Source organism: Triticum dicoccoides, chromosome 1B, assembly GCF_002162155.2.
Source record: "Triticum dicoccoides isolate Atlit2015 ecotype Zavitan chromosome 1B, WEW_v2.0, whole genome shotgun sequence".
Lineage (NCBI taxonomy): Eukaryota > Viridiplantae > Streptophyta > Magnoliopsida > Poales > Poaceae > Triticum > Triticum dicoccoides.
In genome coordinates this window covers 21,094,016-21,108,625 of record NC_041381.1, presented here as the reverse complement: position 1 = coordinate 21,108,625, position 14,610 = coordinate 21,094,016, and the positions used below count along the sequence as shown (strand labels likewise).

At 41.8% G+C, this 14,610-nt stretch overlaps 1 pseudogene; it reads right to left on the bottom strand.

The window, feature by feature from the left end:
- Window positions 1-841: 841 nt before the first annotated feature.
- On the bottom strand, window positions 842-5,408 carry LOC119350014 (annotated as a pseudogene).
- Window positions 5,409-14,610: the final 9,202 nt, after the last annotated feature.

The window sequence follows — 14,610 nt, the reverse complement described above, 5'->3', positions numbered from 1 at the left end:
TCCTTACAATTTAAACTATGTGCCAAATTTGTACATATCAGCAAGAAATACTTAACATGAAAAGTTGTGCACGTCACAACTAAATGTGGGTGAATTTAAAACACACTTAGGATGCGCTCATGCATGTTACATGGTAGATGATTCTCATGATGCATAGATGGAACGGATGCTAGTGGATCAAGCTAGTGAATCTAATGTTTATCACAGTTCTCTGGAAGCAGATAATTAGAAGCTTTTTCTATCACTCTCAGGTATATATATATTAGGATGATGAGCTGGCGTGATCAGGTGAAGCCTAACGTGACACGGCCCAGGGCCAGGCCCAACTAAAACACGACTCAGCAGGTGCGTAAACGCTTTCCGAAAGCGGAAAACGCCTCCTCTCTCCTTCTCTTGGGTTCTCCCCTCCTCTCCTCCCTGACCTTTCTCTCCATGGCCGCCACGAAGAAGCTCGGCAGGTCGCCGCCGCCGCCGGCGGCGAATGCGAAGGCGTAGGCCAAGGAAGACGCGGCGGAGGGGCTCACCCCCTAATGTCATCCACAAATTTTTTGAGAAAAAAAATCTGTACATATGATCTTCAAATTTCGTAGTGTAAAGTAGAAGTTTGACAGAAGACATGTCACCTATAGTTGTGATACGGAGAGAGTAATAATATGTGAACATTAACTGCAATCTATTGTATTCATGCGGAGGAGCCTTGTTTATATTAACTAACTGCAATTCCCGTCTTGGAATCAGAAATGAGAATCCTCTCATCATCCATATCGCCAGTTTTCACACAGTGAATCTTACCCATACTGTAAGTTGCCGAGATGTTTGTGCACTTCAAAAACTGTGAATCTTACTGATCATAATATGTTTCATTAGGTTTCCATTTAGATACAGCATAAAGTACCCTCCCTTTCCATCCTTGTAGCAGCCGGCCGCAATCTTCAACAGCAAAGAATTCCTCATGATAATGTAAGTTCTTCATGTGTACTATGTTCTTTAAGATGGCTGGATCAACAGGAAGCTGCTGGAACCCAGCCTTGAGGAACCTTGCTTGCCACTGCCTATAACTTTCCGCCCTAGTCCTTTCTGCATCCTCACATGCTATGATGTTAAGTGCATCCCGCCCAAATAGGATCCTCTCAATCATCTTTCTTGCTTCATTATCCCGTGGAACATTTGTATCAAGCATATCAAACATTGAAGAGTAATGGAGCACAACCTCTTTGAATCGTTGTATGAAGAAGGGAGAACTATGTAACCCATTCACTGTGCCAGAAATAAAAACCTTTGGGTTCATCCTCCTCATGGTTTTCATTCACTCATCCCTTGCGCTATTTATGGCTTCGGTTTCATGACCAAAATTCTTCATCCGGAATATGCAGTTGATTATGAGAACTTCATCCTCATCAATGTTAAGATCCTCAACATTAATGGTGTCCCATCTTGAAGCGGCAATGCCCTGATACTGAAAAGGTACATTGAACATGTTTGCATAATCAGCTAACCGCTTCCCCGTCTCCTCGATCATTTCGCAGGGGCACAAACTTGGCCGAGGAACTTCTATACCTGTGATCCGAAGCTTAGGTGCTCCCCTTTCTTGCCGTGCAAACATCTGAATCATTAACGGCCACTGAAAGCCGAAGCTGATGCCAAAATCGCTGATGTGGACTCTTTGTTGCCTTTGTGAGACATCAAGAATAGTTTGGTTGGCAAAGTAGTATGACGCCCTTTTGAAAGGGCGATCTGCAAGAAAAAGGTTGTAAGCCTCTAACCAATCTGTGGTAATTTTTCGCTTTTCCATGAGGTTGTGATAAACCAGACCCCCGATTCCAGCCAAGCGTGCCTCGAGGCCACCCGCCAAGTAAAATGCCAGTCTCTGATTACAATCACCATCTGCTGAAGAGTGTTGTCTTATCTTCTTTAGGAAGTCACTGGCCAACATGTGGTTTTCTTCCGCCACAGCTTGTGCACAATGGACGAGGAGAGTCCTGACATCAACCAACTCTTTCCTCGGTTGCTTCCTAGCCCATAGCTTCCGACGTCCTTTGCTCCGGCCTTTCTGTGGATTCTTGTTTCCTGTCTCTGCCATGCTTTCTCGCAGTCTTGTTATTTGATCAAAACTCTTCGGACCATAGCATAGCAGAACTCGGTCGAAATTTTCATTTCGAATTATTGCACAAGGGGTGATGGCATGATGTTTATTGCTCCTTCCTTCCAAGATATCCCAGTTTTCGCTCATCTCTCCTACTTTTGCCTTTGTAGTCAGTTTGGAAATAGAAAGTATGCCATTCTCTAAATATATCACTAGCTTATCGATACTTGGAGCTAACATAGTTGCCTCCTCGACACCTCTCTAACATTGCAAGGCAGGGAAACCAGATCTAAAAGTCGGTCCAAGACTTATCGACGGATTGTTTTGTTGAGAAAGACTCCTATTGCAGATATATGGACTCGGCGGGTTTGTTAAGGGTTGTAACACGTTGCAACTGGAACAGTCATTACTAAAGCTTGTGCTCCAGAGCCTCTTGTAAAAACTGGTACCACTCTTATCAGGGTTGTTTGATTTACTGTTGCTATGCATTGACGGACAGTTAGTAGCCGGCGAGTATACCTCCCCAAGAATGTCACGGAATAGCTTCTCAGCAGCCTGGAGAGTAGCCTCCCCTTGGCATATGTCGACCCTCTCGTCGACGTCTTCCATCAGCATCTGGCTTATGTAGTGAAGGGCATCATTTGATCTGATACTGCGGTGCTCAGGGCTACCCCCTGCAGCAATCTGAAATTGGTTTTGTCCATGGTTGTTGTTGACACTTGCCTGGTTGGCTGGGGAGAAAACCGTGGCATGTGGACCACTCAGGTCGTAGTTGTACACATTGAGTTGCTGTTGGGAAGGGGAATCACCATCGTATGGTTGGTTGGTTGCTGCGACGGTGTCCAGATTCTCACGGAAAGGTTCAGTTGCCGTTGTGGAAAGTCTGATTTCCACCTCAATATGAGATATATGATGCCTCTTTGTTCCACAGAAAACGCAACAGCTTGTTTCCTGGACGAAGAAAAAAGGGAAATGGAAACTAAATTACGTGAGGTGAATTTCCGTTCACCTTGCAAATGTGCTATAATCTCGCAAAACGGAGTTCTGTTTCTTACTATTTATTAGAGATTCAACTTATGATTGTTTTTGCATGCCATACTGATTGGAAAAAAATCCATAGGCTTCCAGACACAAGAACAACTGTTTTAGCCAGTTAAACATAGAATGTTTAAGCATCCACAATAGAAACAGCATGACTAAAATGATTTTGAATCTACGACGTGCCTAATACCACTATTCCTTTTTATTTGCAGGAGGCTCCTCATCTGACTTGAGCAAGTAGCAAAAGTAGGGAAGCACGCACCTTGGTTATCAAGCAGCAGCAGCAGCACCAGATCCAATGCTTTGGGAGAAGAGTAGCAAGGATGTGGACTATGAAATAAGAGTAGTGAGGTTCATGTGAACTAATTTTGTCGTTCCTCTACCTTATGGCTTTGTTCCCAACGTCATAAGATTGTGACAGAGAATGGTCCAGATTACAAGCAATTATCCCGTCGATTAGTTCTATGCCCAGCTGTGCATCAGAGGTATAAAAAAGTGTTTATTAGGAATGCTTTCCTGGGTATCAATATTATTAAGGTTCCTAATTGAGTCGTTAAAAAATCTGAGCTAATCGAAAGGAGATGCACTATTTGAAGAATTTTTTCTTTCTTTCCCACTGAGAATTGGTGTTGATATATACTGAGATGCACTAGTTGATACATATAATGGTCTTGGTCGAATTTTTCGAGGATAGCTTGTTGTACTTCATATCAGTAAAATAATCAGATTTCTTTTTGATTATGTTATTAGTTCAAAGTTGAATTGTTGGTGCCTAGATAGTCTGACACTTATGTTCTGCCGTACCTGGAGTATTTTACCAAGGCTTGAGTCATACAGTTGTACCAAATGTTTAAGGAGTGTAAATGCCTCTGAATGTTATTTACAACATCGACATGATTGTTAGTTATTATGTCATGAAAATGCAGATCCAGATTCAATCTGTAATACTAGGAGAACAGGCCAAAATAAATACTAGAAGAAAATAAAACAAAAATCTGTTAAAATTTTGGACGTAATTGAAAGAAAAAAGGAGGCACTATTCAAAAAACTTGTATTTTTTTTCATTTGGTAGTTGATATATATAATGATTGAATTTTTGGAGTGTAGTTTGTTGTACTTTAGTATGTCATTAAACCATCAGTTTTTTCTGTAATTATTTTCTTTGTGTTTCGAGATTGGTATAGTGGTATCGTATAAAGGTTTTGAGATTGGTCACGTATATGTGATATATTAGACGTGTTCGCGGCCATTAGTAACTAATAGATTTCACCTTCTTGTCATTTGGAGGGCTCCATCGACATCAACAACATTATTTAGTTTGATAAATTACATCTTGGCATTTAAAGGGTTCCGTCAAACATTGGTGGGATAGTAGAATCAGCATGAATATTCCATATAGAAAAGCTATAGCCTCGCCTGCGTCTTTCGGCACAAAAGTGTGCTGCCCCCAATAGTCCTCAACATCATCGTGGAGGAGGCCCAGCTATGGGTCACCACGGGTGCAAAGAAGCTTGAGAAAATTGTATTGCGTGAGTAATTGTCATGCAGTGTTGTAAGGGATGATTGTAAAACTCTATTCTCAGACAAATCTTTTGCCCCCATTTTAAAAATATATATAAATCACGCAACAAAAGAACACATGTTGTTTACCTTGAAGAAAATTACAGAAATGGACAGGCAGTGTTTGTACTTTCTTTGATTTCAAAGAGTGAGCATCATTATTATTTTTTGTGTGTGAGAAAGGAAATATAATACTAATTTTTATTGGCTGTGCATGAGTTTGCTATTTTTCTCGAATCAATAACTTGGGTAAGACTATGAAAATACATCACACACTATGAAAATAGAAACTGGTTTGATAAGATACACAACTAATTGAACCTTAAATTTGATTTCCGATGGGATGGAGGTACCACCATCTTCACTAACTAGTAAATCGGAACAGATGGAGTATTTTTTTAGAAACCACTAACTATATAGTTTGTGCTTGGTTTTCACCTAGGCTGTGTGAATGCGACCTTGTGTTGATGCCTATGTCACGAACCATTGTAACTTGCTCACCTAATAATATACTATAAAACTTTCACCTTTTTTTTGAGGGGCTATATAAAACTTTCATCTTGTTCACCTAATAACTTACTGTGTGAAGGCTAACGTGACACAGCCCTGGCCCCAGGGCCCAGGCCCAGTTAAAACACGACTCAGTAGTTGAGAAAGTGCATAAACGCTCTCCGAAGGCGGAAAACGCCTCCACTCTCCTCTCCTCCGCGACCTCTCTCTCCATGGCCGCCAAGACGAAGCTCCGCTGGTCGCCGGCGGTGGGGGCTCCAACAGCGTCGAAGGCGACGGAAGACGAAGCGGAGAGGCTCTTCTCCTCGCGCTCCTTCGCCGACCTCGGCCTCCACCCCAACCCCCGCGCACGCCTCCAAGGTCTCTCCCTCCCCCCTCTCCGATTCCCCGTATCTCTGTGGCCCTAGTGATTTGGTAGTCCCCTCGGGAACCAGGAGCTCACATCTTTTTTGAGAAAAATCTGTACATATGATTTTCAAATTTCTAATCCGGATGGTTAAAATTATGCTCGTACTTAATTTTTTTACTCCGTATCTCTATGGAGTAGAAGTTTGACTGATTACATTAGTGCATTCTATTGGGTTCGTGCATAGGAACCTTGTTTAATTATTTTAAGTACAATTGCCGCCTTCAAATCAGAAATGAGAATCCCCTGACCTTCCATATCGCCAGTTTTGAGAGATGGGCAGTGCAATATTCCAAGTTTGATGGTTCAGGTCAGTTGCCTTGAGAGGTGCAGTCGAGTTTTTGATAAAACTTAGAGTCAATTCACCTTCTCAATCACCCTTTGGGGGATGATTTCATGGAAGGAACATCTGTTATACGTGAACTTCGCGACCGGAGTTGGTTTTTGCGCCAATCGCGCAACGAATCTCCTTTATGTTGACCCGGTTGTTGGTTTACAGCAAATCCAGTCTCCATGTATGGTATTTCCACTCCTCTCGTGTCTTGTAGGCTCAACACACAGACCAAAACAGTAACTAAGTACATATAGTTAAAAGAAGACCAGACTCGCTTACAGAGCACTTTCTATTTCTAGACCACTTTGTTCAGAAATTAAATGGAGCGGCAGAAGCAAAGTATAGCACAGTTGCCTTTTGCTACATATATGGTCGTGAAGTTGTGCATTGGACCAAATCAAAACATGTAGAATATCAACACTCAAATCACCATCCCATCTCATTCCAAGATATACTAGCATAAAGTACCGTTGTGTTGAGAATCATGCAAGCAGCTATAGAGGCGGTAAGTTGCCGATATGTTTGTGCACTTGAAAAACTGTTCGAATCTTACTGATCATCATATGTTTCATCAGGTTTCCATTTGGATATAGCATACATCACTCTCCCTTTCCATCCTTGTAGCAGCCAGCCGCAATCTTCAACAGCGAAGAAATCTTCATGATAATGTAAGTTCTTCATGTGTACTATGTTCTTTAAGAGGCTTGATCTACAGGAAGCTGCTCGAACCCAGCCTTGAGGAATCTTCCTTGCCACTGCCTATAACTTTCTGGCCTGTGAGTCCTTTCTGCATCCTCACATGCTATTATGTTAAGTGCATCCCGCCCAAATGGGATCCTCTCAAGCATCTTTCTTGCTTCATTACCCCGTGGAACATTTGCATCAAGCATGTCAAACACTGAAGAGTAATGGAGCATAACTTCTTTGAATTGTTGTATGAAGAAGGGAGAACTATGTAACCCGTTCACAGTGCCAGAAATAAAAACATTTGGGTTCATCCTCCTCATAGTTTTCAGCACCTCGTCCCTTGCGTTATTTATGCCATCGGTTTCATGACCAAGATTCTTCATCCGGAATATGCAGTTGATTACGAGAACTCCATCCTCGTCGATGTTAAGATCCTCAATTTTAGCGTGCCCCATCTTGAAGCGGCAATGCCCTGATACTGAAAAAGTACCCTGAACATGTTTGCATAATCAGCCAACCGCTTCCCTGTCTCCTCGATCATTTCGCAAGGGCGAAAACCTGGCTGAGCAACGTCTATACCTGTGATCCGAAGCTTAGGGGCTCCCACTTCTTGCTGTGCAAACTTCTGAATTATTAATGGCCACTGAAAGCCATAGCCGATGCCAAAATCAATGATGTGCACCTTTGGTTTCCCTTTTGAGACATCAAGAATAGCTTGGCTCGCAAAGTAATATGACGTCCCGACAAAAGGGCAAGTTGCAAAGAAAAGGTTGTAAGCCTCTAACAAATCCATGGGACTTGTTCGCCTCTCCATGAGGGTGCGATAAACCTGACTCCCGCTCCCAGCCAAGCGTGCCTCAAGGCCATCCGCCAAGTAAAATGCCAGTCTCTGAGTGCAATCACCATCTGCTGAAGAGTGTTGTCTTATCTTCAATAGCAGTTCACTGGCCAACAGGTAGTTGTTTTCTGCCATAGCTTGTGCGCAATGGATGAGGAGAGTCCTGAGGTCAACCAACTCTTTCCTCGGTTGCATCCTAGCCCTTACCTTCTGACATCCTTTGCTCTGTCCTTTCACTAGATTCTTGTTTCCTTCCACTGCCATCCCTCTTATTGGTCTTGTTGTTTGATCGAAACTCTTCCAACCATAGCATAGCAGAACTCGGTCAAAATTTTCATTTCGAGTTATTGCAGAAGTGGTGAAGACAAGATGTTTATTGCTCCTTCCTTCCAAGATATCCCAATTTTTGCTCCTCTGTCCTACTATCTCCTTTATAGTCAATTTGGAAATAGAAAGTATGTCATTCTCTAAATATATCACCAGCTTACCAATACGTGGAGCAAACATCGTTGCCTCCTCGACATCTCTCTGACAATGGACGGCAGGGAATCCAGATCTAGAAGTCGGTCCAACACTTATCGACAGACTGTTTTGTAGAGAAAGACTCATATTGCAGGTATATGGACTCAACTGGTTTGTTAAGGGCTGTAACACGCTGTAACTGGTACAGTTATTACTGAACCTTGTGCTCCAGAGCCTCTTGTAACAGCTTGTACCAATCTTATCAGGGTTGTCTGGTTTGTTGTTGCTATGCATTGGCGGACAGTTAGTAGCCGGCGCGTATACCTCCCCAAGAATGTCACGGAATGGCTTCTCAGCAGCCTGGAGAGCAGCCTCCCCTTGGCATATGTCGACCCTCTCGTCAACGTCGTCCATCAGCATGTGGCTTATGTAGTGAAGGGCATCATTTGATCTGATCCGGCGGTGCTCAGGGCTGCCCCATGTAGCAATCTGAAATTGGTTTTGTTCAAGGCTGCTGTTGACCCTGCACAATCCAGGATTGGTGACTCCGCCAAGCAGATATGTGCTTTCTTGGTTGGCTGGGTAAAGAACTGTGGAGTGTGGATCTCTTAGGTCATAGTTGTAGACGGTGAGTTGCTGCTGGGAAGAGGAATCACCAATGTATGGTTGGTCGGTTGCTGCGATGGTGTCCAGATTGTCATGGAGAGGTTCAATTGCCATTTTGGAAATTCTGATTTCCACCTCAATATGAGATATATGATGCTTCTTTGCCCCACAGCAAATGAATTAGCTTGTTTCCTGGACGGAGAAAAAAGGGAAATGGAAACTTATGTATGTGAGACGAATTTCCGTAAAATGGAGTTCTGCTCAGCGAGCTCCTTTTTTCCCCTCACCCTCTGCTTCTTCCTTCTTAGATATTCAACTTATTATTGTTTTAGCATTCCATGCTAATTGAAAAAAATAAATCTGAAGGCTCGCAGACACGAGAACACCTATTTTAGATGTTGATTGAAATATCATGCGTAAAACGATTTTGAATCTACGATACGCCTAATACCATTGTTCCTTTTTATTTGGAGGAGGCTCCTCATCTGATCTAAGCAAGTAGCAAAAGTAGGGAAGTACACACCTTGGTTATTGTGCAACAGCATCAACATCAGATCCAATGCTTAGAGAGAAGAGTAGCAAGGATGTGGACTATGGAAGAATAGTAGTGAGGTTGTGGTGTTGATGTGAGCTAAATTTGTCGCTTCTCTACCTATGGCTTAGTTCCCAATGTCATGAGATTGTGACGGAGAATAGTTCAGATTACAAGCAATTATTCTGTTGATTAGTTCTAGGTCCAGCCGCGCACCAGACCTATAAAAATGGGTTTATTTGGAGCGCTGGCCTGGGTTTCTATCATTATTAAGGTTCCTAATTGAATTGTAAAAAGAAAGATGCACTGTTCAAAGAAATTTATCTTTTTTTTCCACTTGATGTATTCAAAGAAAAAAGAAGGCACTATTCAAAGAATGGCTGAGTTTCTAGAGAGTAGTTTGTTGTTCTTTATCTCATTATACCATTAGACTTTTTTCTTAATTATTTTCTGCATTTTGCGATTGGTATAGTGGCACCATACAAAGCTTTGAGATTTGTCACATATGTGTGATAAATTAGACGAGTTACCACCATCTTCACTAACTACCTAATTCGTGGTTGGTTTCCGCAGATGCAACTATATAGGGTCTAATACATTTTTTACGCTGCCTTTCACCACCGGTTATAGCAATAAAATATACGGTGTGCATGTTACAAAAAATTGTACTATTAAATTCGTACATGAAAATAGTTTATAATGATATAATTTTTACTATCATACATCGCATATATTACTAATTTTATTAGTTGTCAGAGGCAACCACAAACAACATATTAGACACAATATATTTCTACGGAGGGGGTGTTAAACATACACACTTGCCATGCAATTCAAATGAGCTTTTGAGATTTCAGAATTCTACTAGGCTGAGGCACAAGATTTAATGGACTGAAGCCCATAAAATCTAACCCAGATGAGGGACATAGAACAATAGGGACATCTTCGTTCATATTCCCATGTCCCATAGTATAGCTACACATTGATTTTTGCAAAAGTCAAGGGGTCACAAACTTTTATAGTTTATGGAGAAGTTTATCTATATCTACAATACCAAATATGCTTCATATGAAAATATATTTCCCGATCAATCTAGTGGTATATATTTAGTATTCTACATGATTGCAATTTTTCTAAGAACTTGATCAAATCTTATATCATTTGACTTTTAAAAAAGAGTCTAATACACACTGTGTTTTGGGACGGAGGGAGCATAATGGAAGTGGGTGTGATTCTTTTGCTTTCTTCGAGGGGGAGGAAGGTCTAATTTTTCATGAATGAGTTCTGGCGTGATCAGGTGGTCCTAACGTGACACGTCCCAAGGCCCAAGCCCAGTCAAAACATGACTCAGGCCTTGAGCAGGTGAGTAAACACTCTCCGAACATGGAAAACACCCATATTTCCTTCAGGTACACTGTTGTAGGTGAAATCCAAATGTATGTACACGGTTGTAGGTGTAACCTTAAGACCTGGCATATTTCCTTAGGATTGCCTTCTTAATCATCTCTACGATTGGTCCGAAAACTTGAAGTTTTGAGACAACAAGTTCTTGCAGAAATCTCCTTGCCAAGAAACACTTCTTGTGGTACGATAACCTAGGGTATCTAGGGAAGAAGGCTATACTTATATCCAAAACCGGATCAAGGGTAATCAAATTTCTAAAAGCTCACCCAAAAATTTGAATGTTCGACAAGAATATATGTTTGAAAGTCACCTATATTTTTACAAAACCTAGGTGGAAAATGTGTTGAAAGTTGACTTAGTTGGAGGTAGGAAAAGGGAGGTTTCCTAATTTTAATTGAAATGTTAGAATGTTGCCAGAAAGGAAACATTGGGGAGGAAAGCCACATGCACGAAAAATACTGGATTTGAAAATTATTAGGTGCAAAATGTGTCGAAAGTTTTCTGAGATGGGTGTACAAAACTACAAGTTGACTATATTCTTTGAAATTTGAGAATATTTCCAAAAAAGGAAATATTGGGAGTGAAAGGTACCTACCCCTAAAAAGGCAAACATTGGGAATGAAATGTTGGGAAGAAAATAAATACTGGGTGAATTTTTTGTTGAAAGTCGTCTTAGTTGGAAATCAAAAAATGAAAATTGTATAAATTTTGGTTGAAAATTGAGAATATTTCCATAAAGGATATATTAGGGACGAAAGGTACCTACCTAGAAAAACTAGATATTGGGGCAAAAAGAAATAGTAGGTGGAAAATGTATTGAAAGTTTTCTAAGGTGGATGACGAAAAATAGAAGTTGACTACATTTTGAATTGAGTTAAATTTGTATGTGAAAATAGTTTCTAATGATATACTCCCTCCGTCCCCCAATAAGTGGCTCAAGTTTGTACTAACTTTATACTTAAATAGTACAAACTTGAGTCACTTATTTTGAGATGGAGGGAGTAATTTTTATAGCTACCAACATCTCATACACTCCCTCCCTTCCGGTTTATTGGGCCCATCTTACAAATCAGATCAACCAAGAAGGACCTACTTAAGTGCTAGACAACATATTAACACTATATGCATGGCCCTCTCACTCCTTCATGCATTGGTTTATTCTAAATTCAGAATAAAACTTTGACAAAAATTAATGTGGATACAGTTATATTTGCATGTTCCCAAGAGAATGAGCCTTACAAATTGACTTTTTTGTTTTTGAGGAAAGCCATGATGCAGTATTATTAATTTTGTCAATCAGCAAAGCCAACCTCGAATAACGTATTAGGTGCTATATATTTGGATGGATAAGTCTAAACTTACACACTTGCCATGCAATTCAAATGGGCCTTTGATATTTCAGAATTTACTGGGGTGAGGCACAAGATTTAATGGAAGGAGGCCCATAAATCTAACCCAATTAAGGGACATAGATCAGTAGGATATCTTAATTCATGCTCGCTCTGTCCCATAATATAGTGTGCATCGCACATTGGTTTTCACGAAAGTCAAAGGTCACAAATTTTGACAAAGCTTACAGATAAATTGATCTTTCTTGGACAAAACATGGATTTTATTGGCTTAAAATGGAGCATCAAGTGGATATATACACAATGGACACACACATGGCCTATGCATAACTAGGATGCACACAACCAACACCAATACACGCACACAAGAACACGCCATCAAAAGACATATAAGACCAAAGTTTTTTCTACGTGAGGAAGAAGGAAAAAAACAAAGTGATCCAGTCCGCAATCGGCAAACTACAACAATAACCATTTTCACATCAACCATCTCATTGACACCACACAGGCGACGAGATTCTTCAACAACAAGACCTTCAGGAAGGGAGCGACGCTCAAGCACCGCCATCACCGTATCCAACCACCTAAGTTTAGAATCTAGGTTTTCACTTTGAAGAGTTAAGTCCAAGAATATTCGAGTAATGCCTTCAACCATGTAACGACGTAAAACATCTCCATAGCCAAGTATAACCAACTCGGTCAGACCTAGGCTTTCCTTGGAGCTCGAGACTGGGTGCTCGAATAGCATCATCATCGATGCCATTCAAGTGTTGTAGCCACCACTTTTCCGCAATCCCATCAGCTACATGCGATGTGCGCCATCGCCTCTACACAACCATCCTTCCGTGTCAAGCCATCGTCCATAGTTTGCATGTCACCACCAAAGTCAACCATCGTATCCAGAGGAAACCCTCATCAAGACCTTTTGATAGCTATCAAAATCCGTAGTGAGGCCACTGTCACGGTATGGAGTGATTTCCTGCAAAGCCTCCTCCACTACTCTCGCCTCAGTGCCGCACAACGCGTCACCCCACCACCACCATTGCAGGGGATTTTCTTAATGGCACAAAGCCAGCAGCAAGAGGTGGGTGCATGGAGGAGAGGGCTCTAGTGACGTCAACTTGGAGGCATCGCCCAAGTCACTAAGAGCGACACTGGGTCGACCCAATTTTTTCAGGAGTCAACGCGAATGGTTGCAGTAGCGATGGCCGGGAGCCATGTGTTCCGGCACCTTCAGTGGACGAACAACCCAAAGAGGAGGGCCCCGGGACAAGGCCAGGCCAGACCCGCAACAATACCAGATGGGATCTCTGTGTGATGGGGTGGAAGAAGGGGCAGATACGCCAGAGTGGGCCCGCTGCTGCCGACCACTGCGAGAGGCTTTGCCTTGGCGGCCACAACCGGCGCCAATGAGGGAGAGACAATGCGAAGGGGCATTGGAGAAGGGGTGGCGGTGTCACCACCTGTGTCATCCTCGTGGATAATGTGGGGGCTAGGTTTCTCAATGGGTTTACTGAGAGGAAACCCAGAATTTGGGAAAGAATTTCACTTCTCCTGGCCTCTGCACCAACTAGAGAGGCAAACAACCATTTTAGTATGAGTATCAAGATTTTTATCTTTATGTGTGCTCCCACCACACATCAAGCATGGTTCTCATATATTTTTTTATGAGTACCAATATTTTATCTTGATGAGTGGTCTCACTTCCCACCAAGTTTGATCCTCAACAACTGGGAAAAAACCATGTGCATTACCCGTTAATTCTAGAAATTGAATCCGGTTGTTAGCCTGCACAATCGCATGCCTAACCACTGAGCTAATGCTTTCTTGACAGAGAATTTGATCAATATCTGCAATACCAAATATACACCATACGCGAACATATTTTGTGATTAATTTAGTGGTATTGATCTAGTATTCTACACATTATTATTTTTTGAAAAAGTTGATCAAACTTTCTGTCGTTCATCTTTGAAAAAAACTATAATACAAAATATATATAGAAACTGAGAGTATGATAGAAGTGGGTATGATTCTTTTGTTTTTTTGCTGGGGAAGGGGGGGGGGGGTATCTCATGCATCAGTGCTTATGGTGCTACGGTGCACCGGATGCCCGTAGCGCATTTTAAAATGTTAGAAACTTTTGATTTTTTTACCGCATTCACACAACATTGATCTATGTTGTCGCACAATTTCAAATCAAAATTAAAAACATTGGTTGAGGTAAAAATAACAAATTTGACACTGAATAGTACATGACATAAGTTGGGCTTTAGAGTTGGCCCATTATCACATTGATGTCGAATTTGTCATTTTTGTACCTCATGCAACATTTCGAATTTTGACAAGAAATTTTGTGACAACATACATTAATATTGTGTGAATGTGATTATTTTCAGATTTTTTTGAGACATTTTAATATGCACTATGGCGTCCAGTGCACCGGTGCACAAGATACATTCCGGGAGAAGGGTCTTATTTTTCTAGAATGGGTTCTGGCGTGTGAGGTGGGCCTAACGTGCCACGGCCCAGGACCCAGGCCCTAGGCCCAGTTAAAGCAAGACCAGATTCTCAAAAAAAAAGTTAAAACAAGACTAGGGTGGGTAAACGCTCTTTTCTATCGTCGACAACCTCTTCATGGCCACTAAGAGGAACACCCCCCCCCTCCCCGAAAACCCAGCAGGTCACCGGCGGCGGCGGCGAATGTGACGGCATAGGTGAAGGAAGACGATGCAGAGGGGCACTTTTCATAACGCTCCTTTGCCCCACCCTCTGTGCCCGCCTCCAAGGTCCCTCCG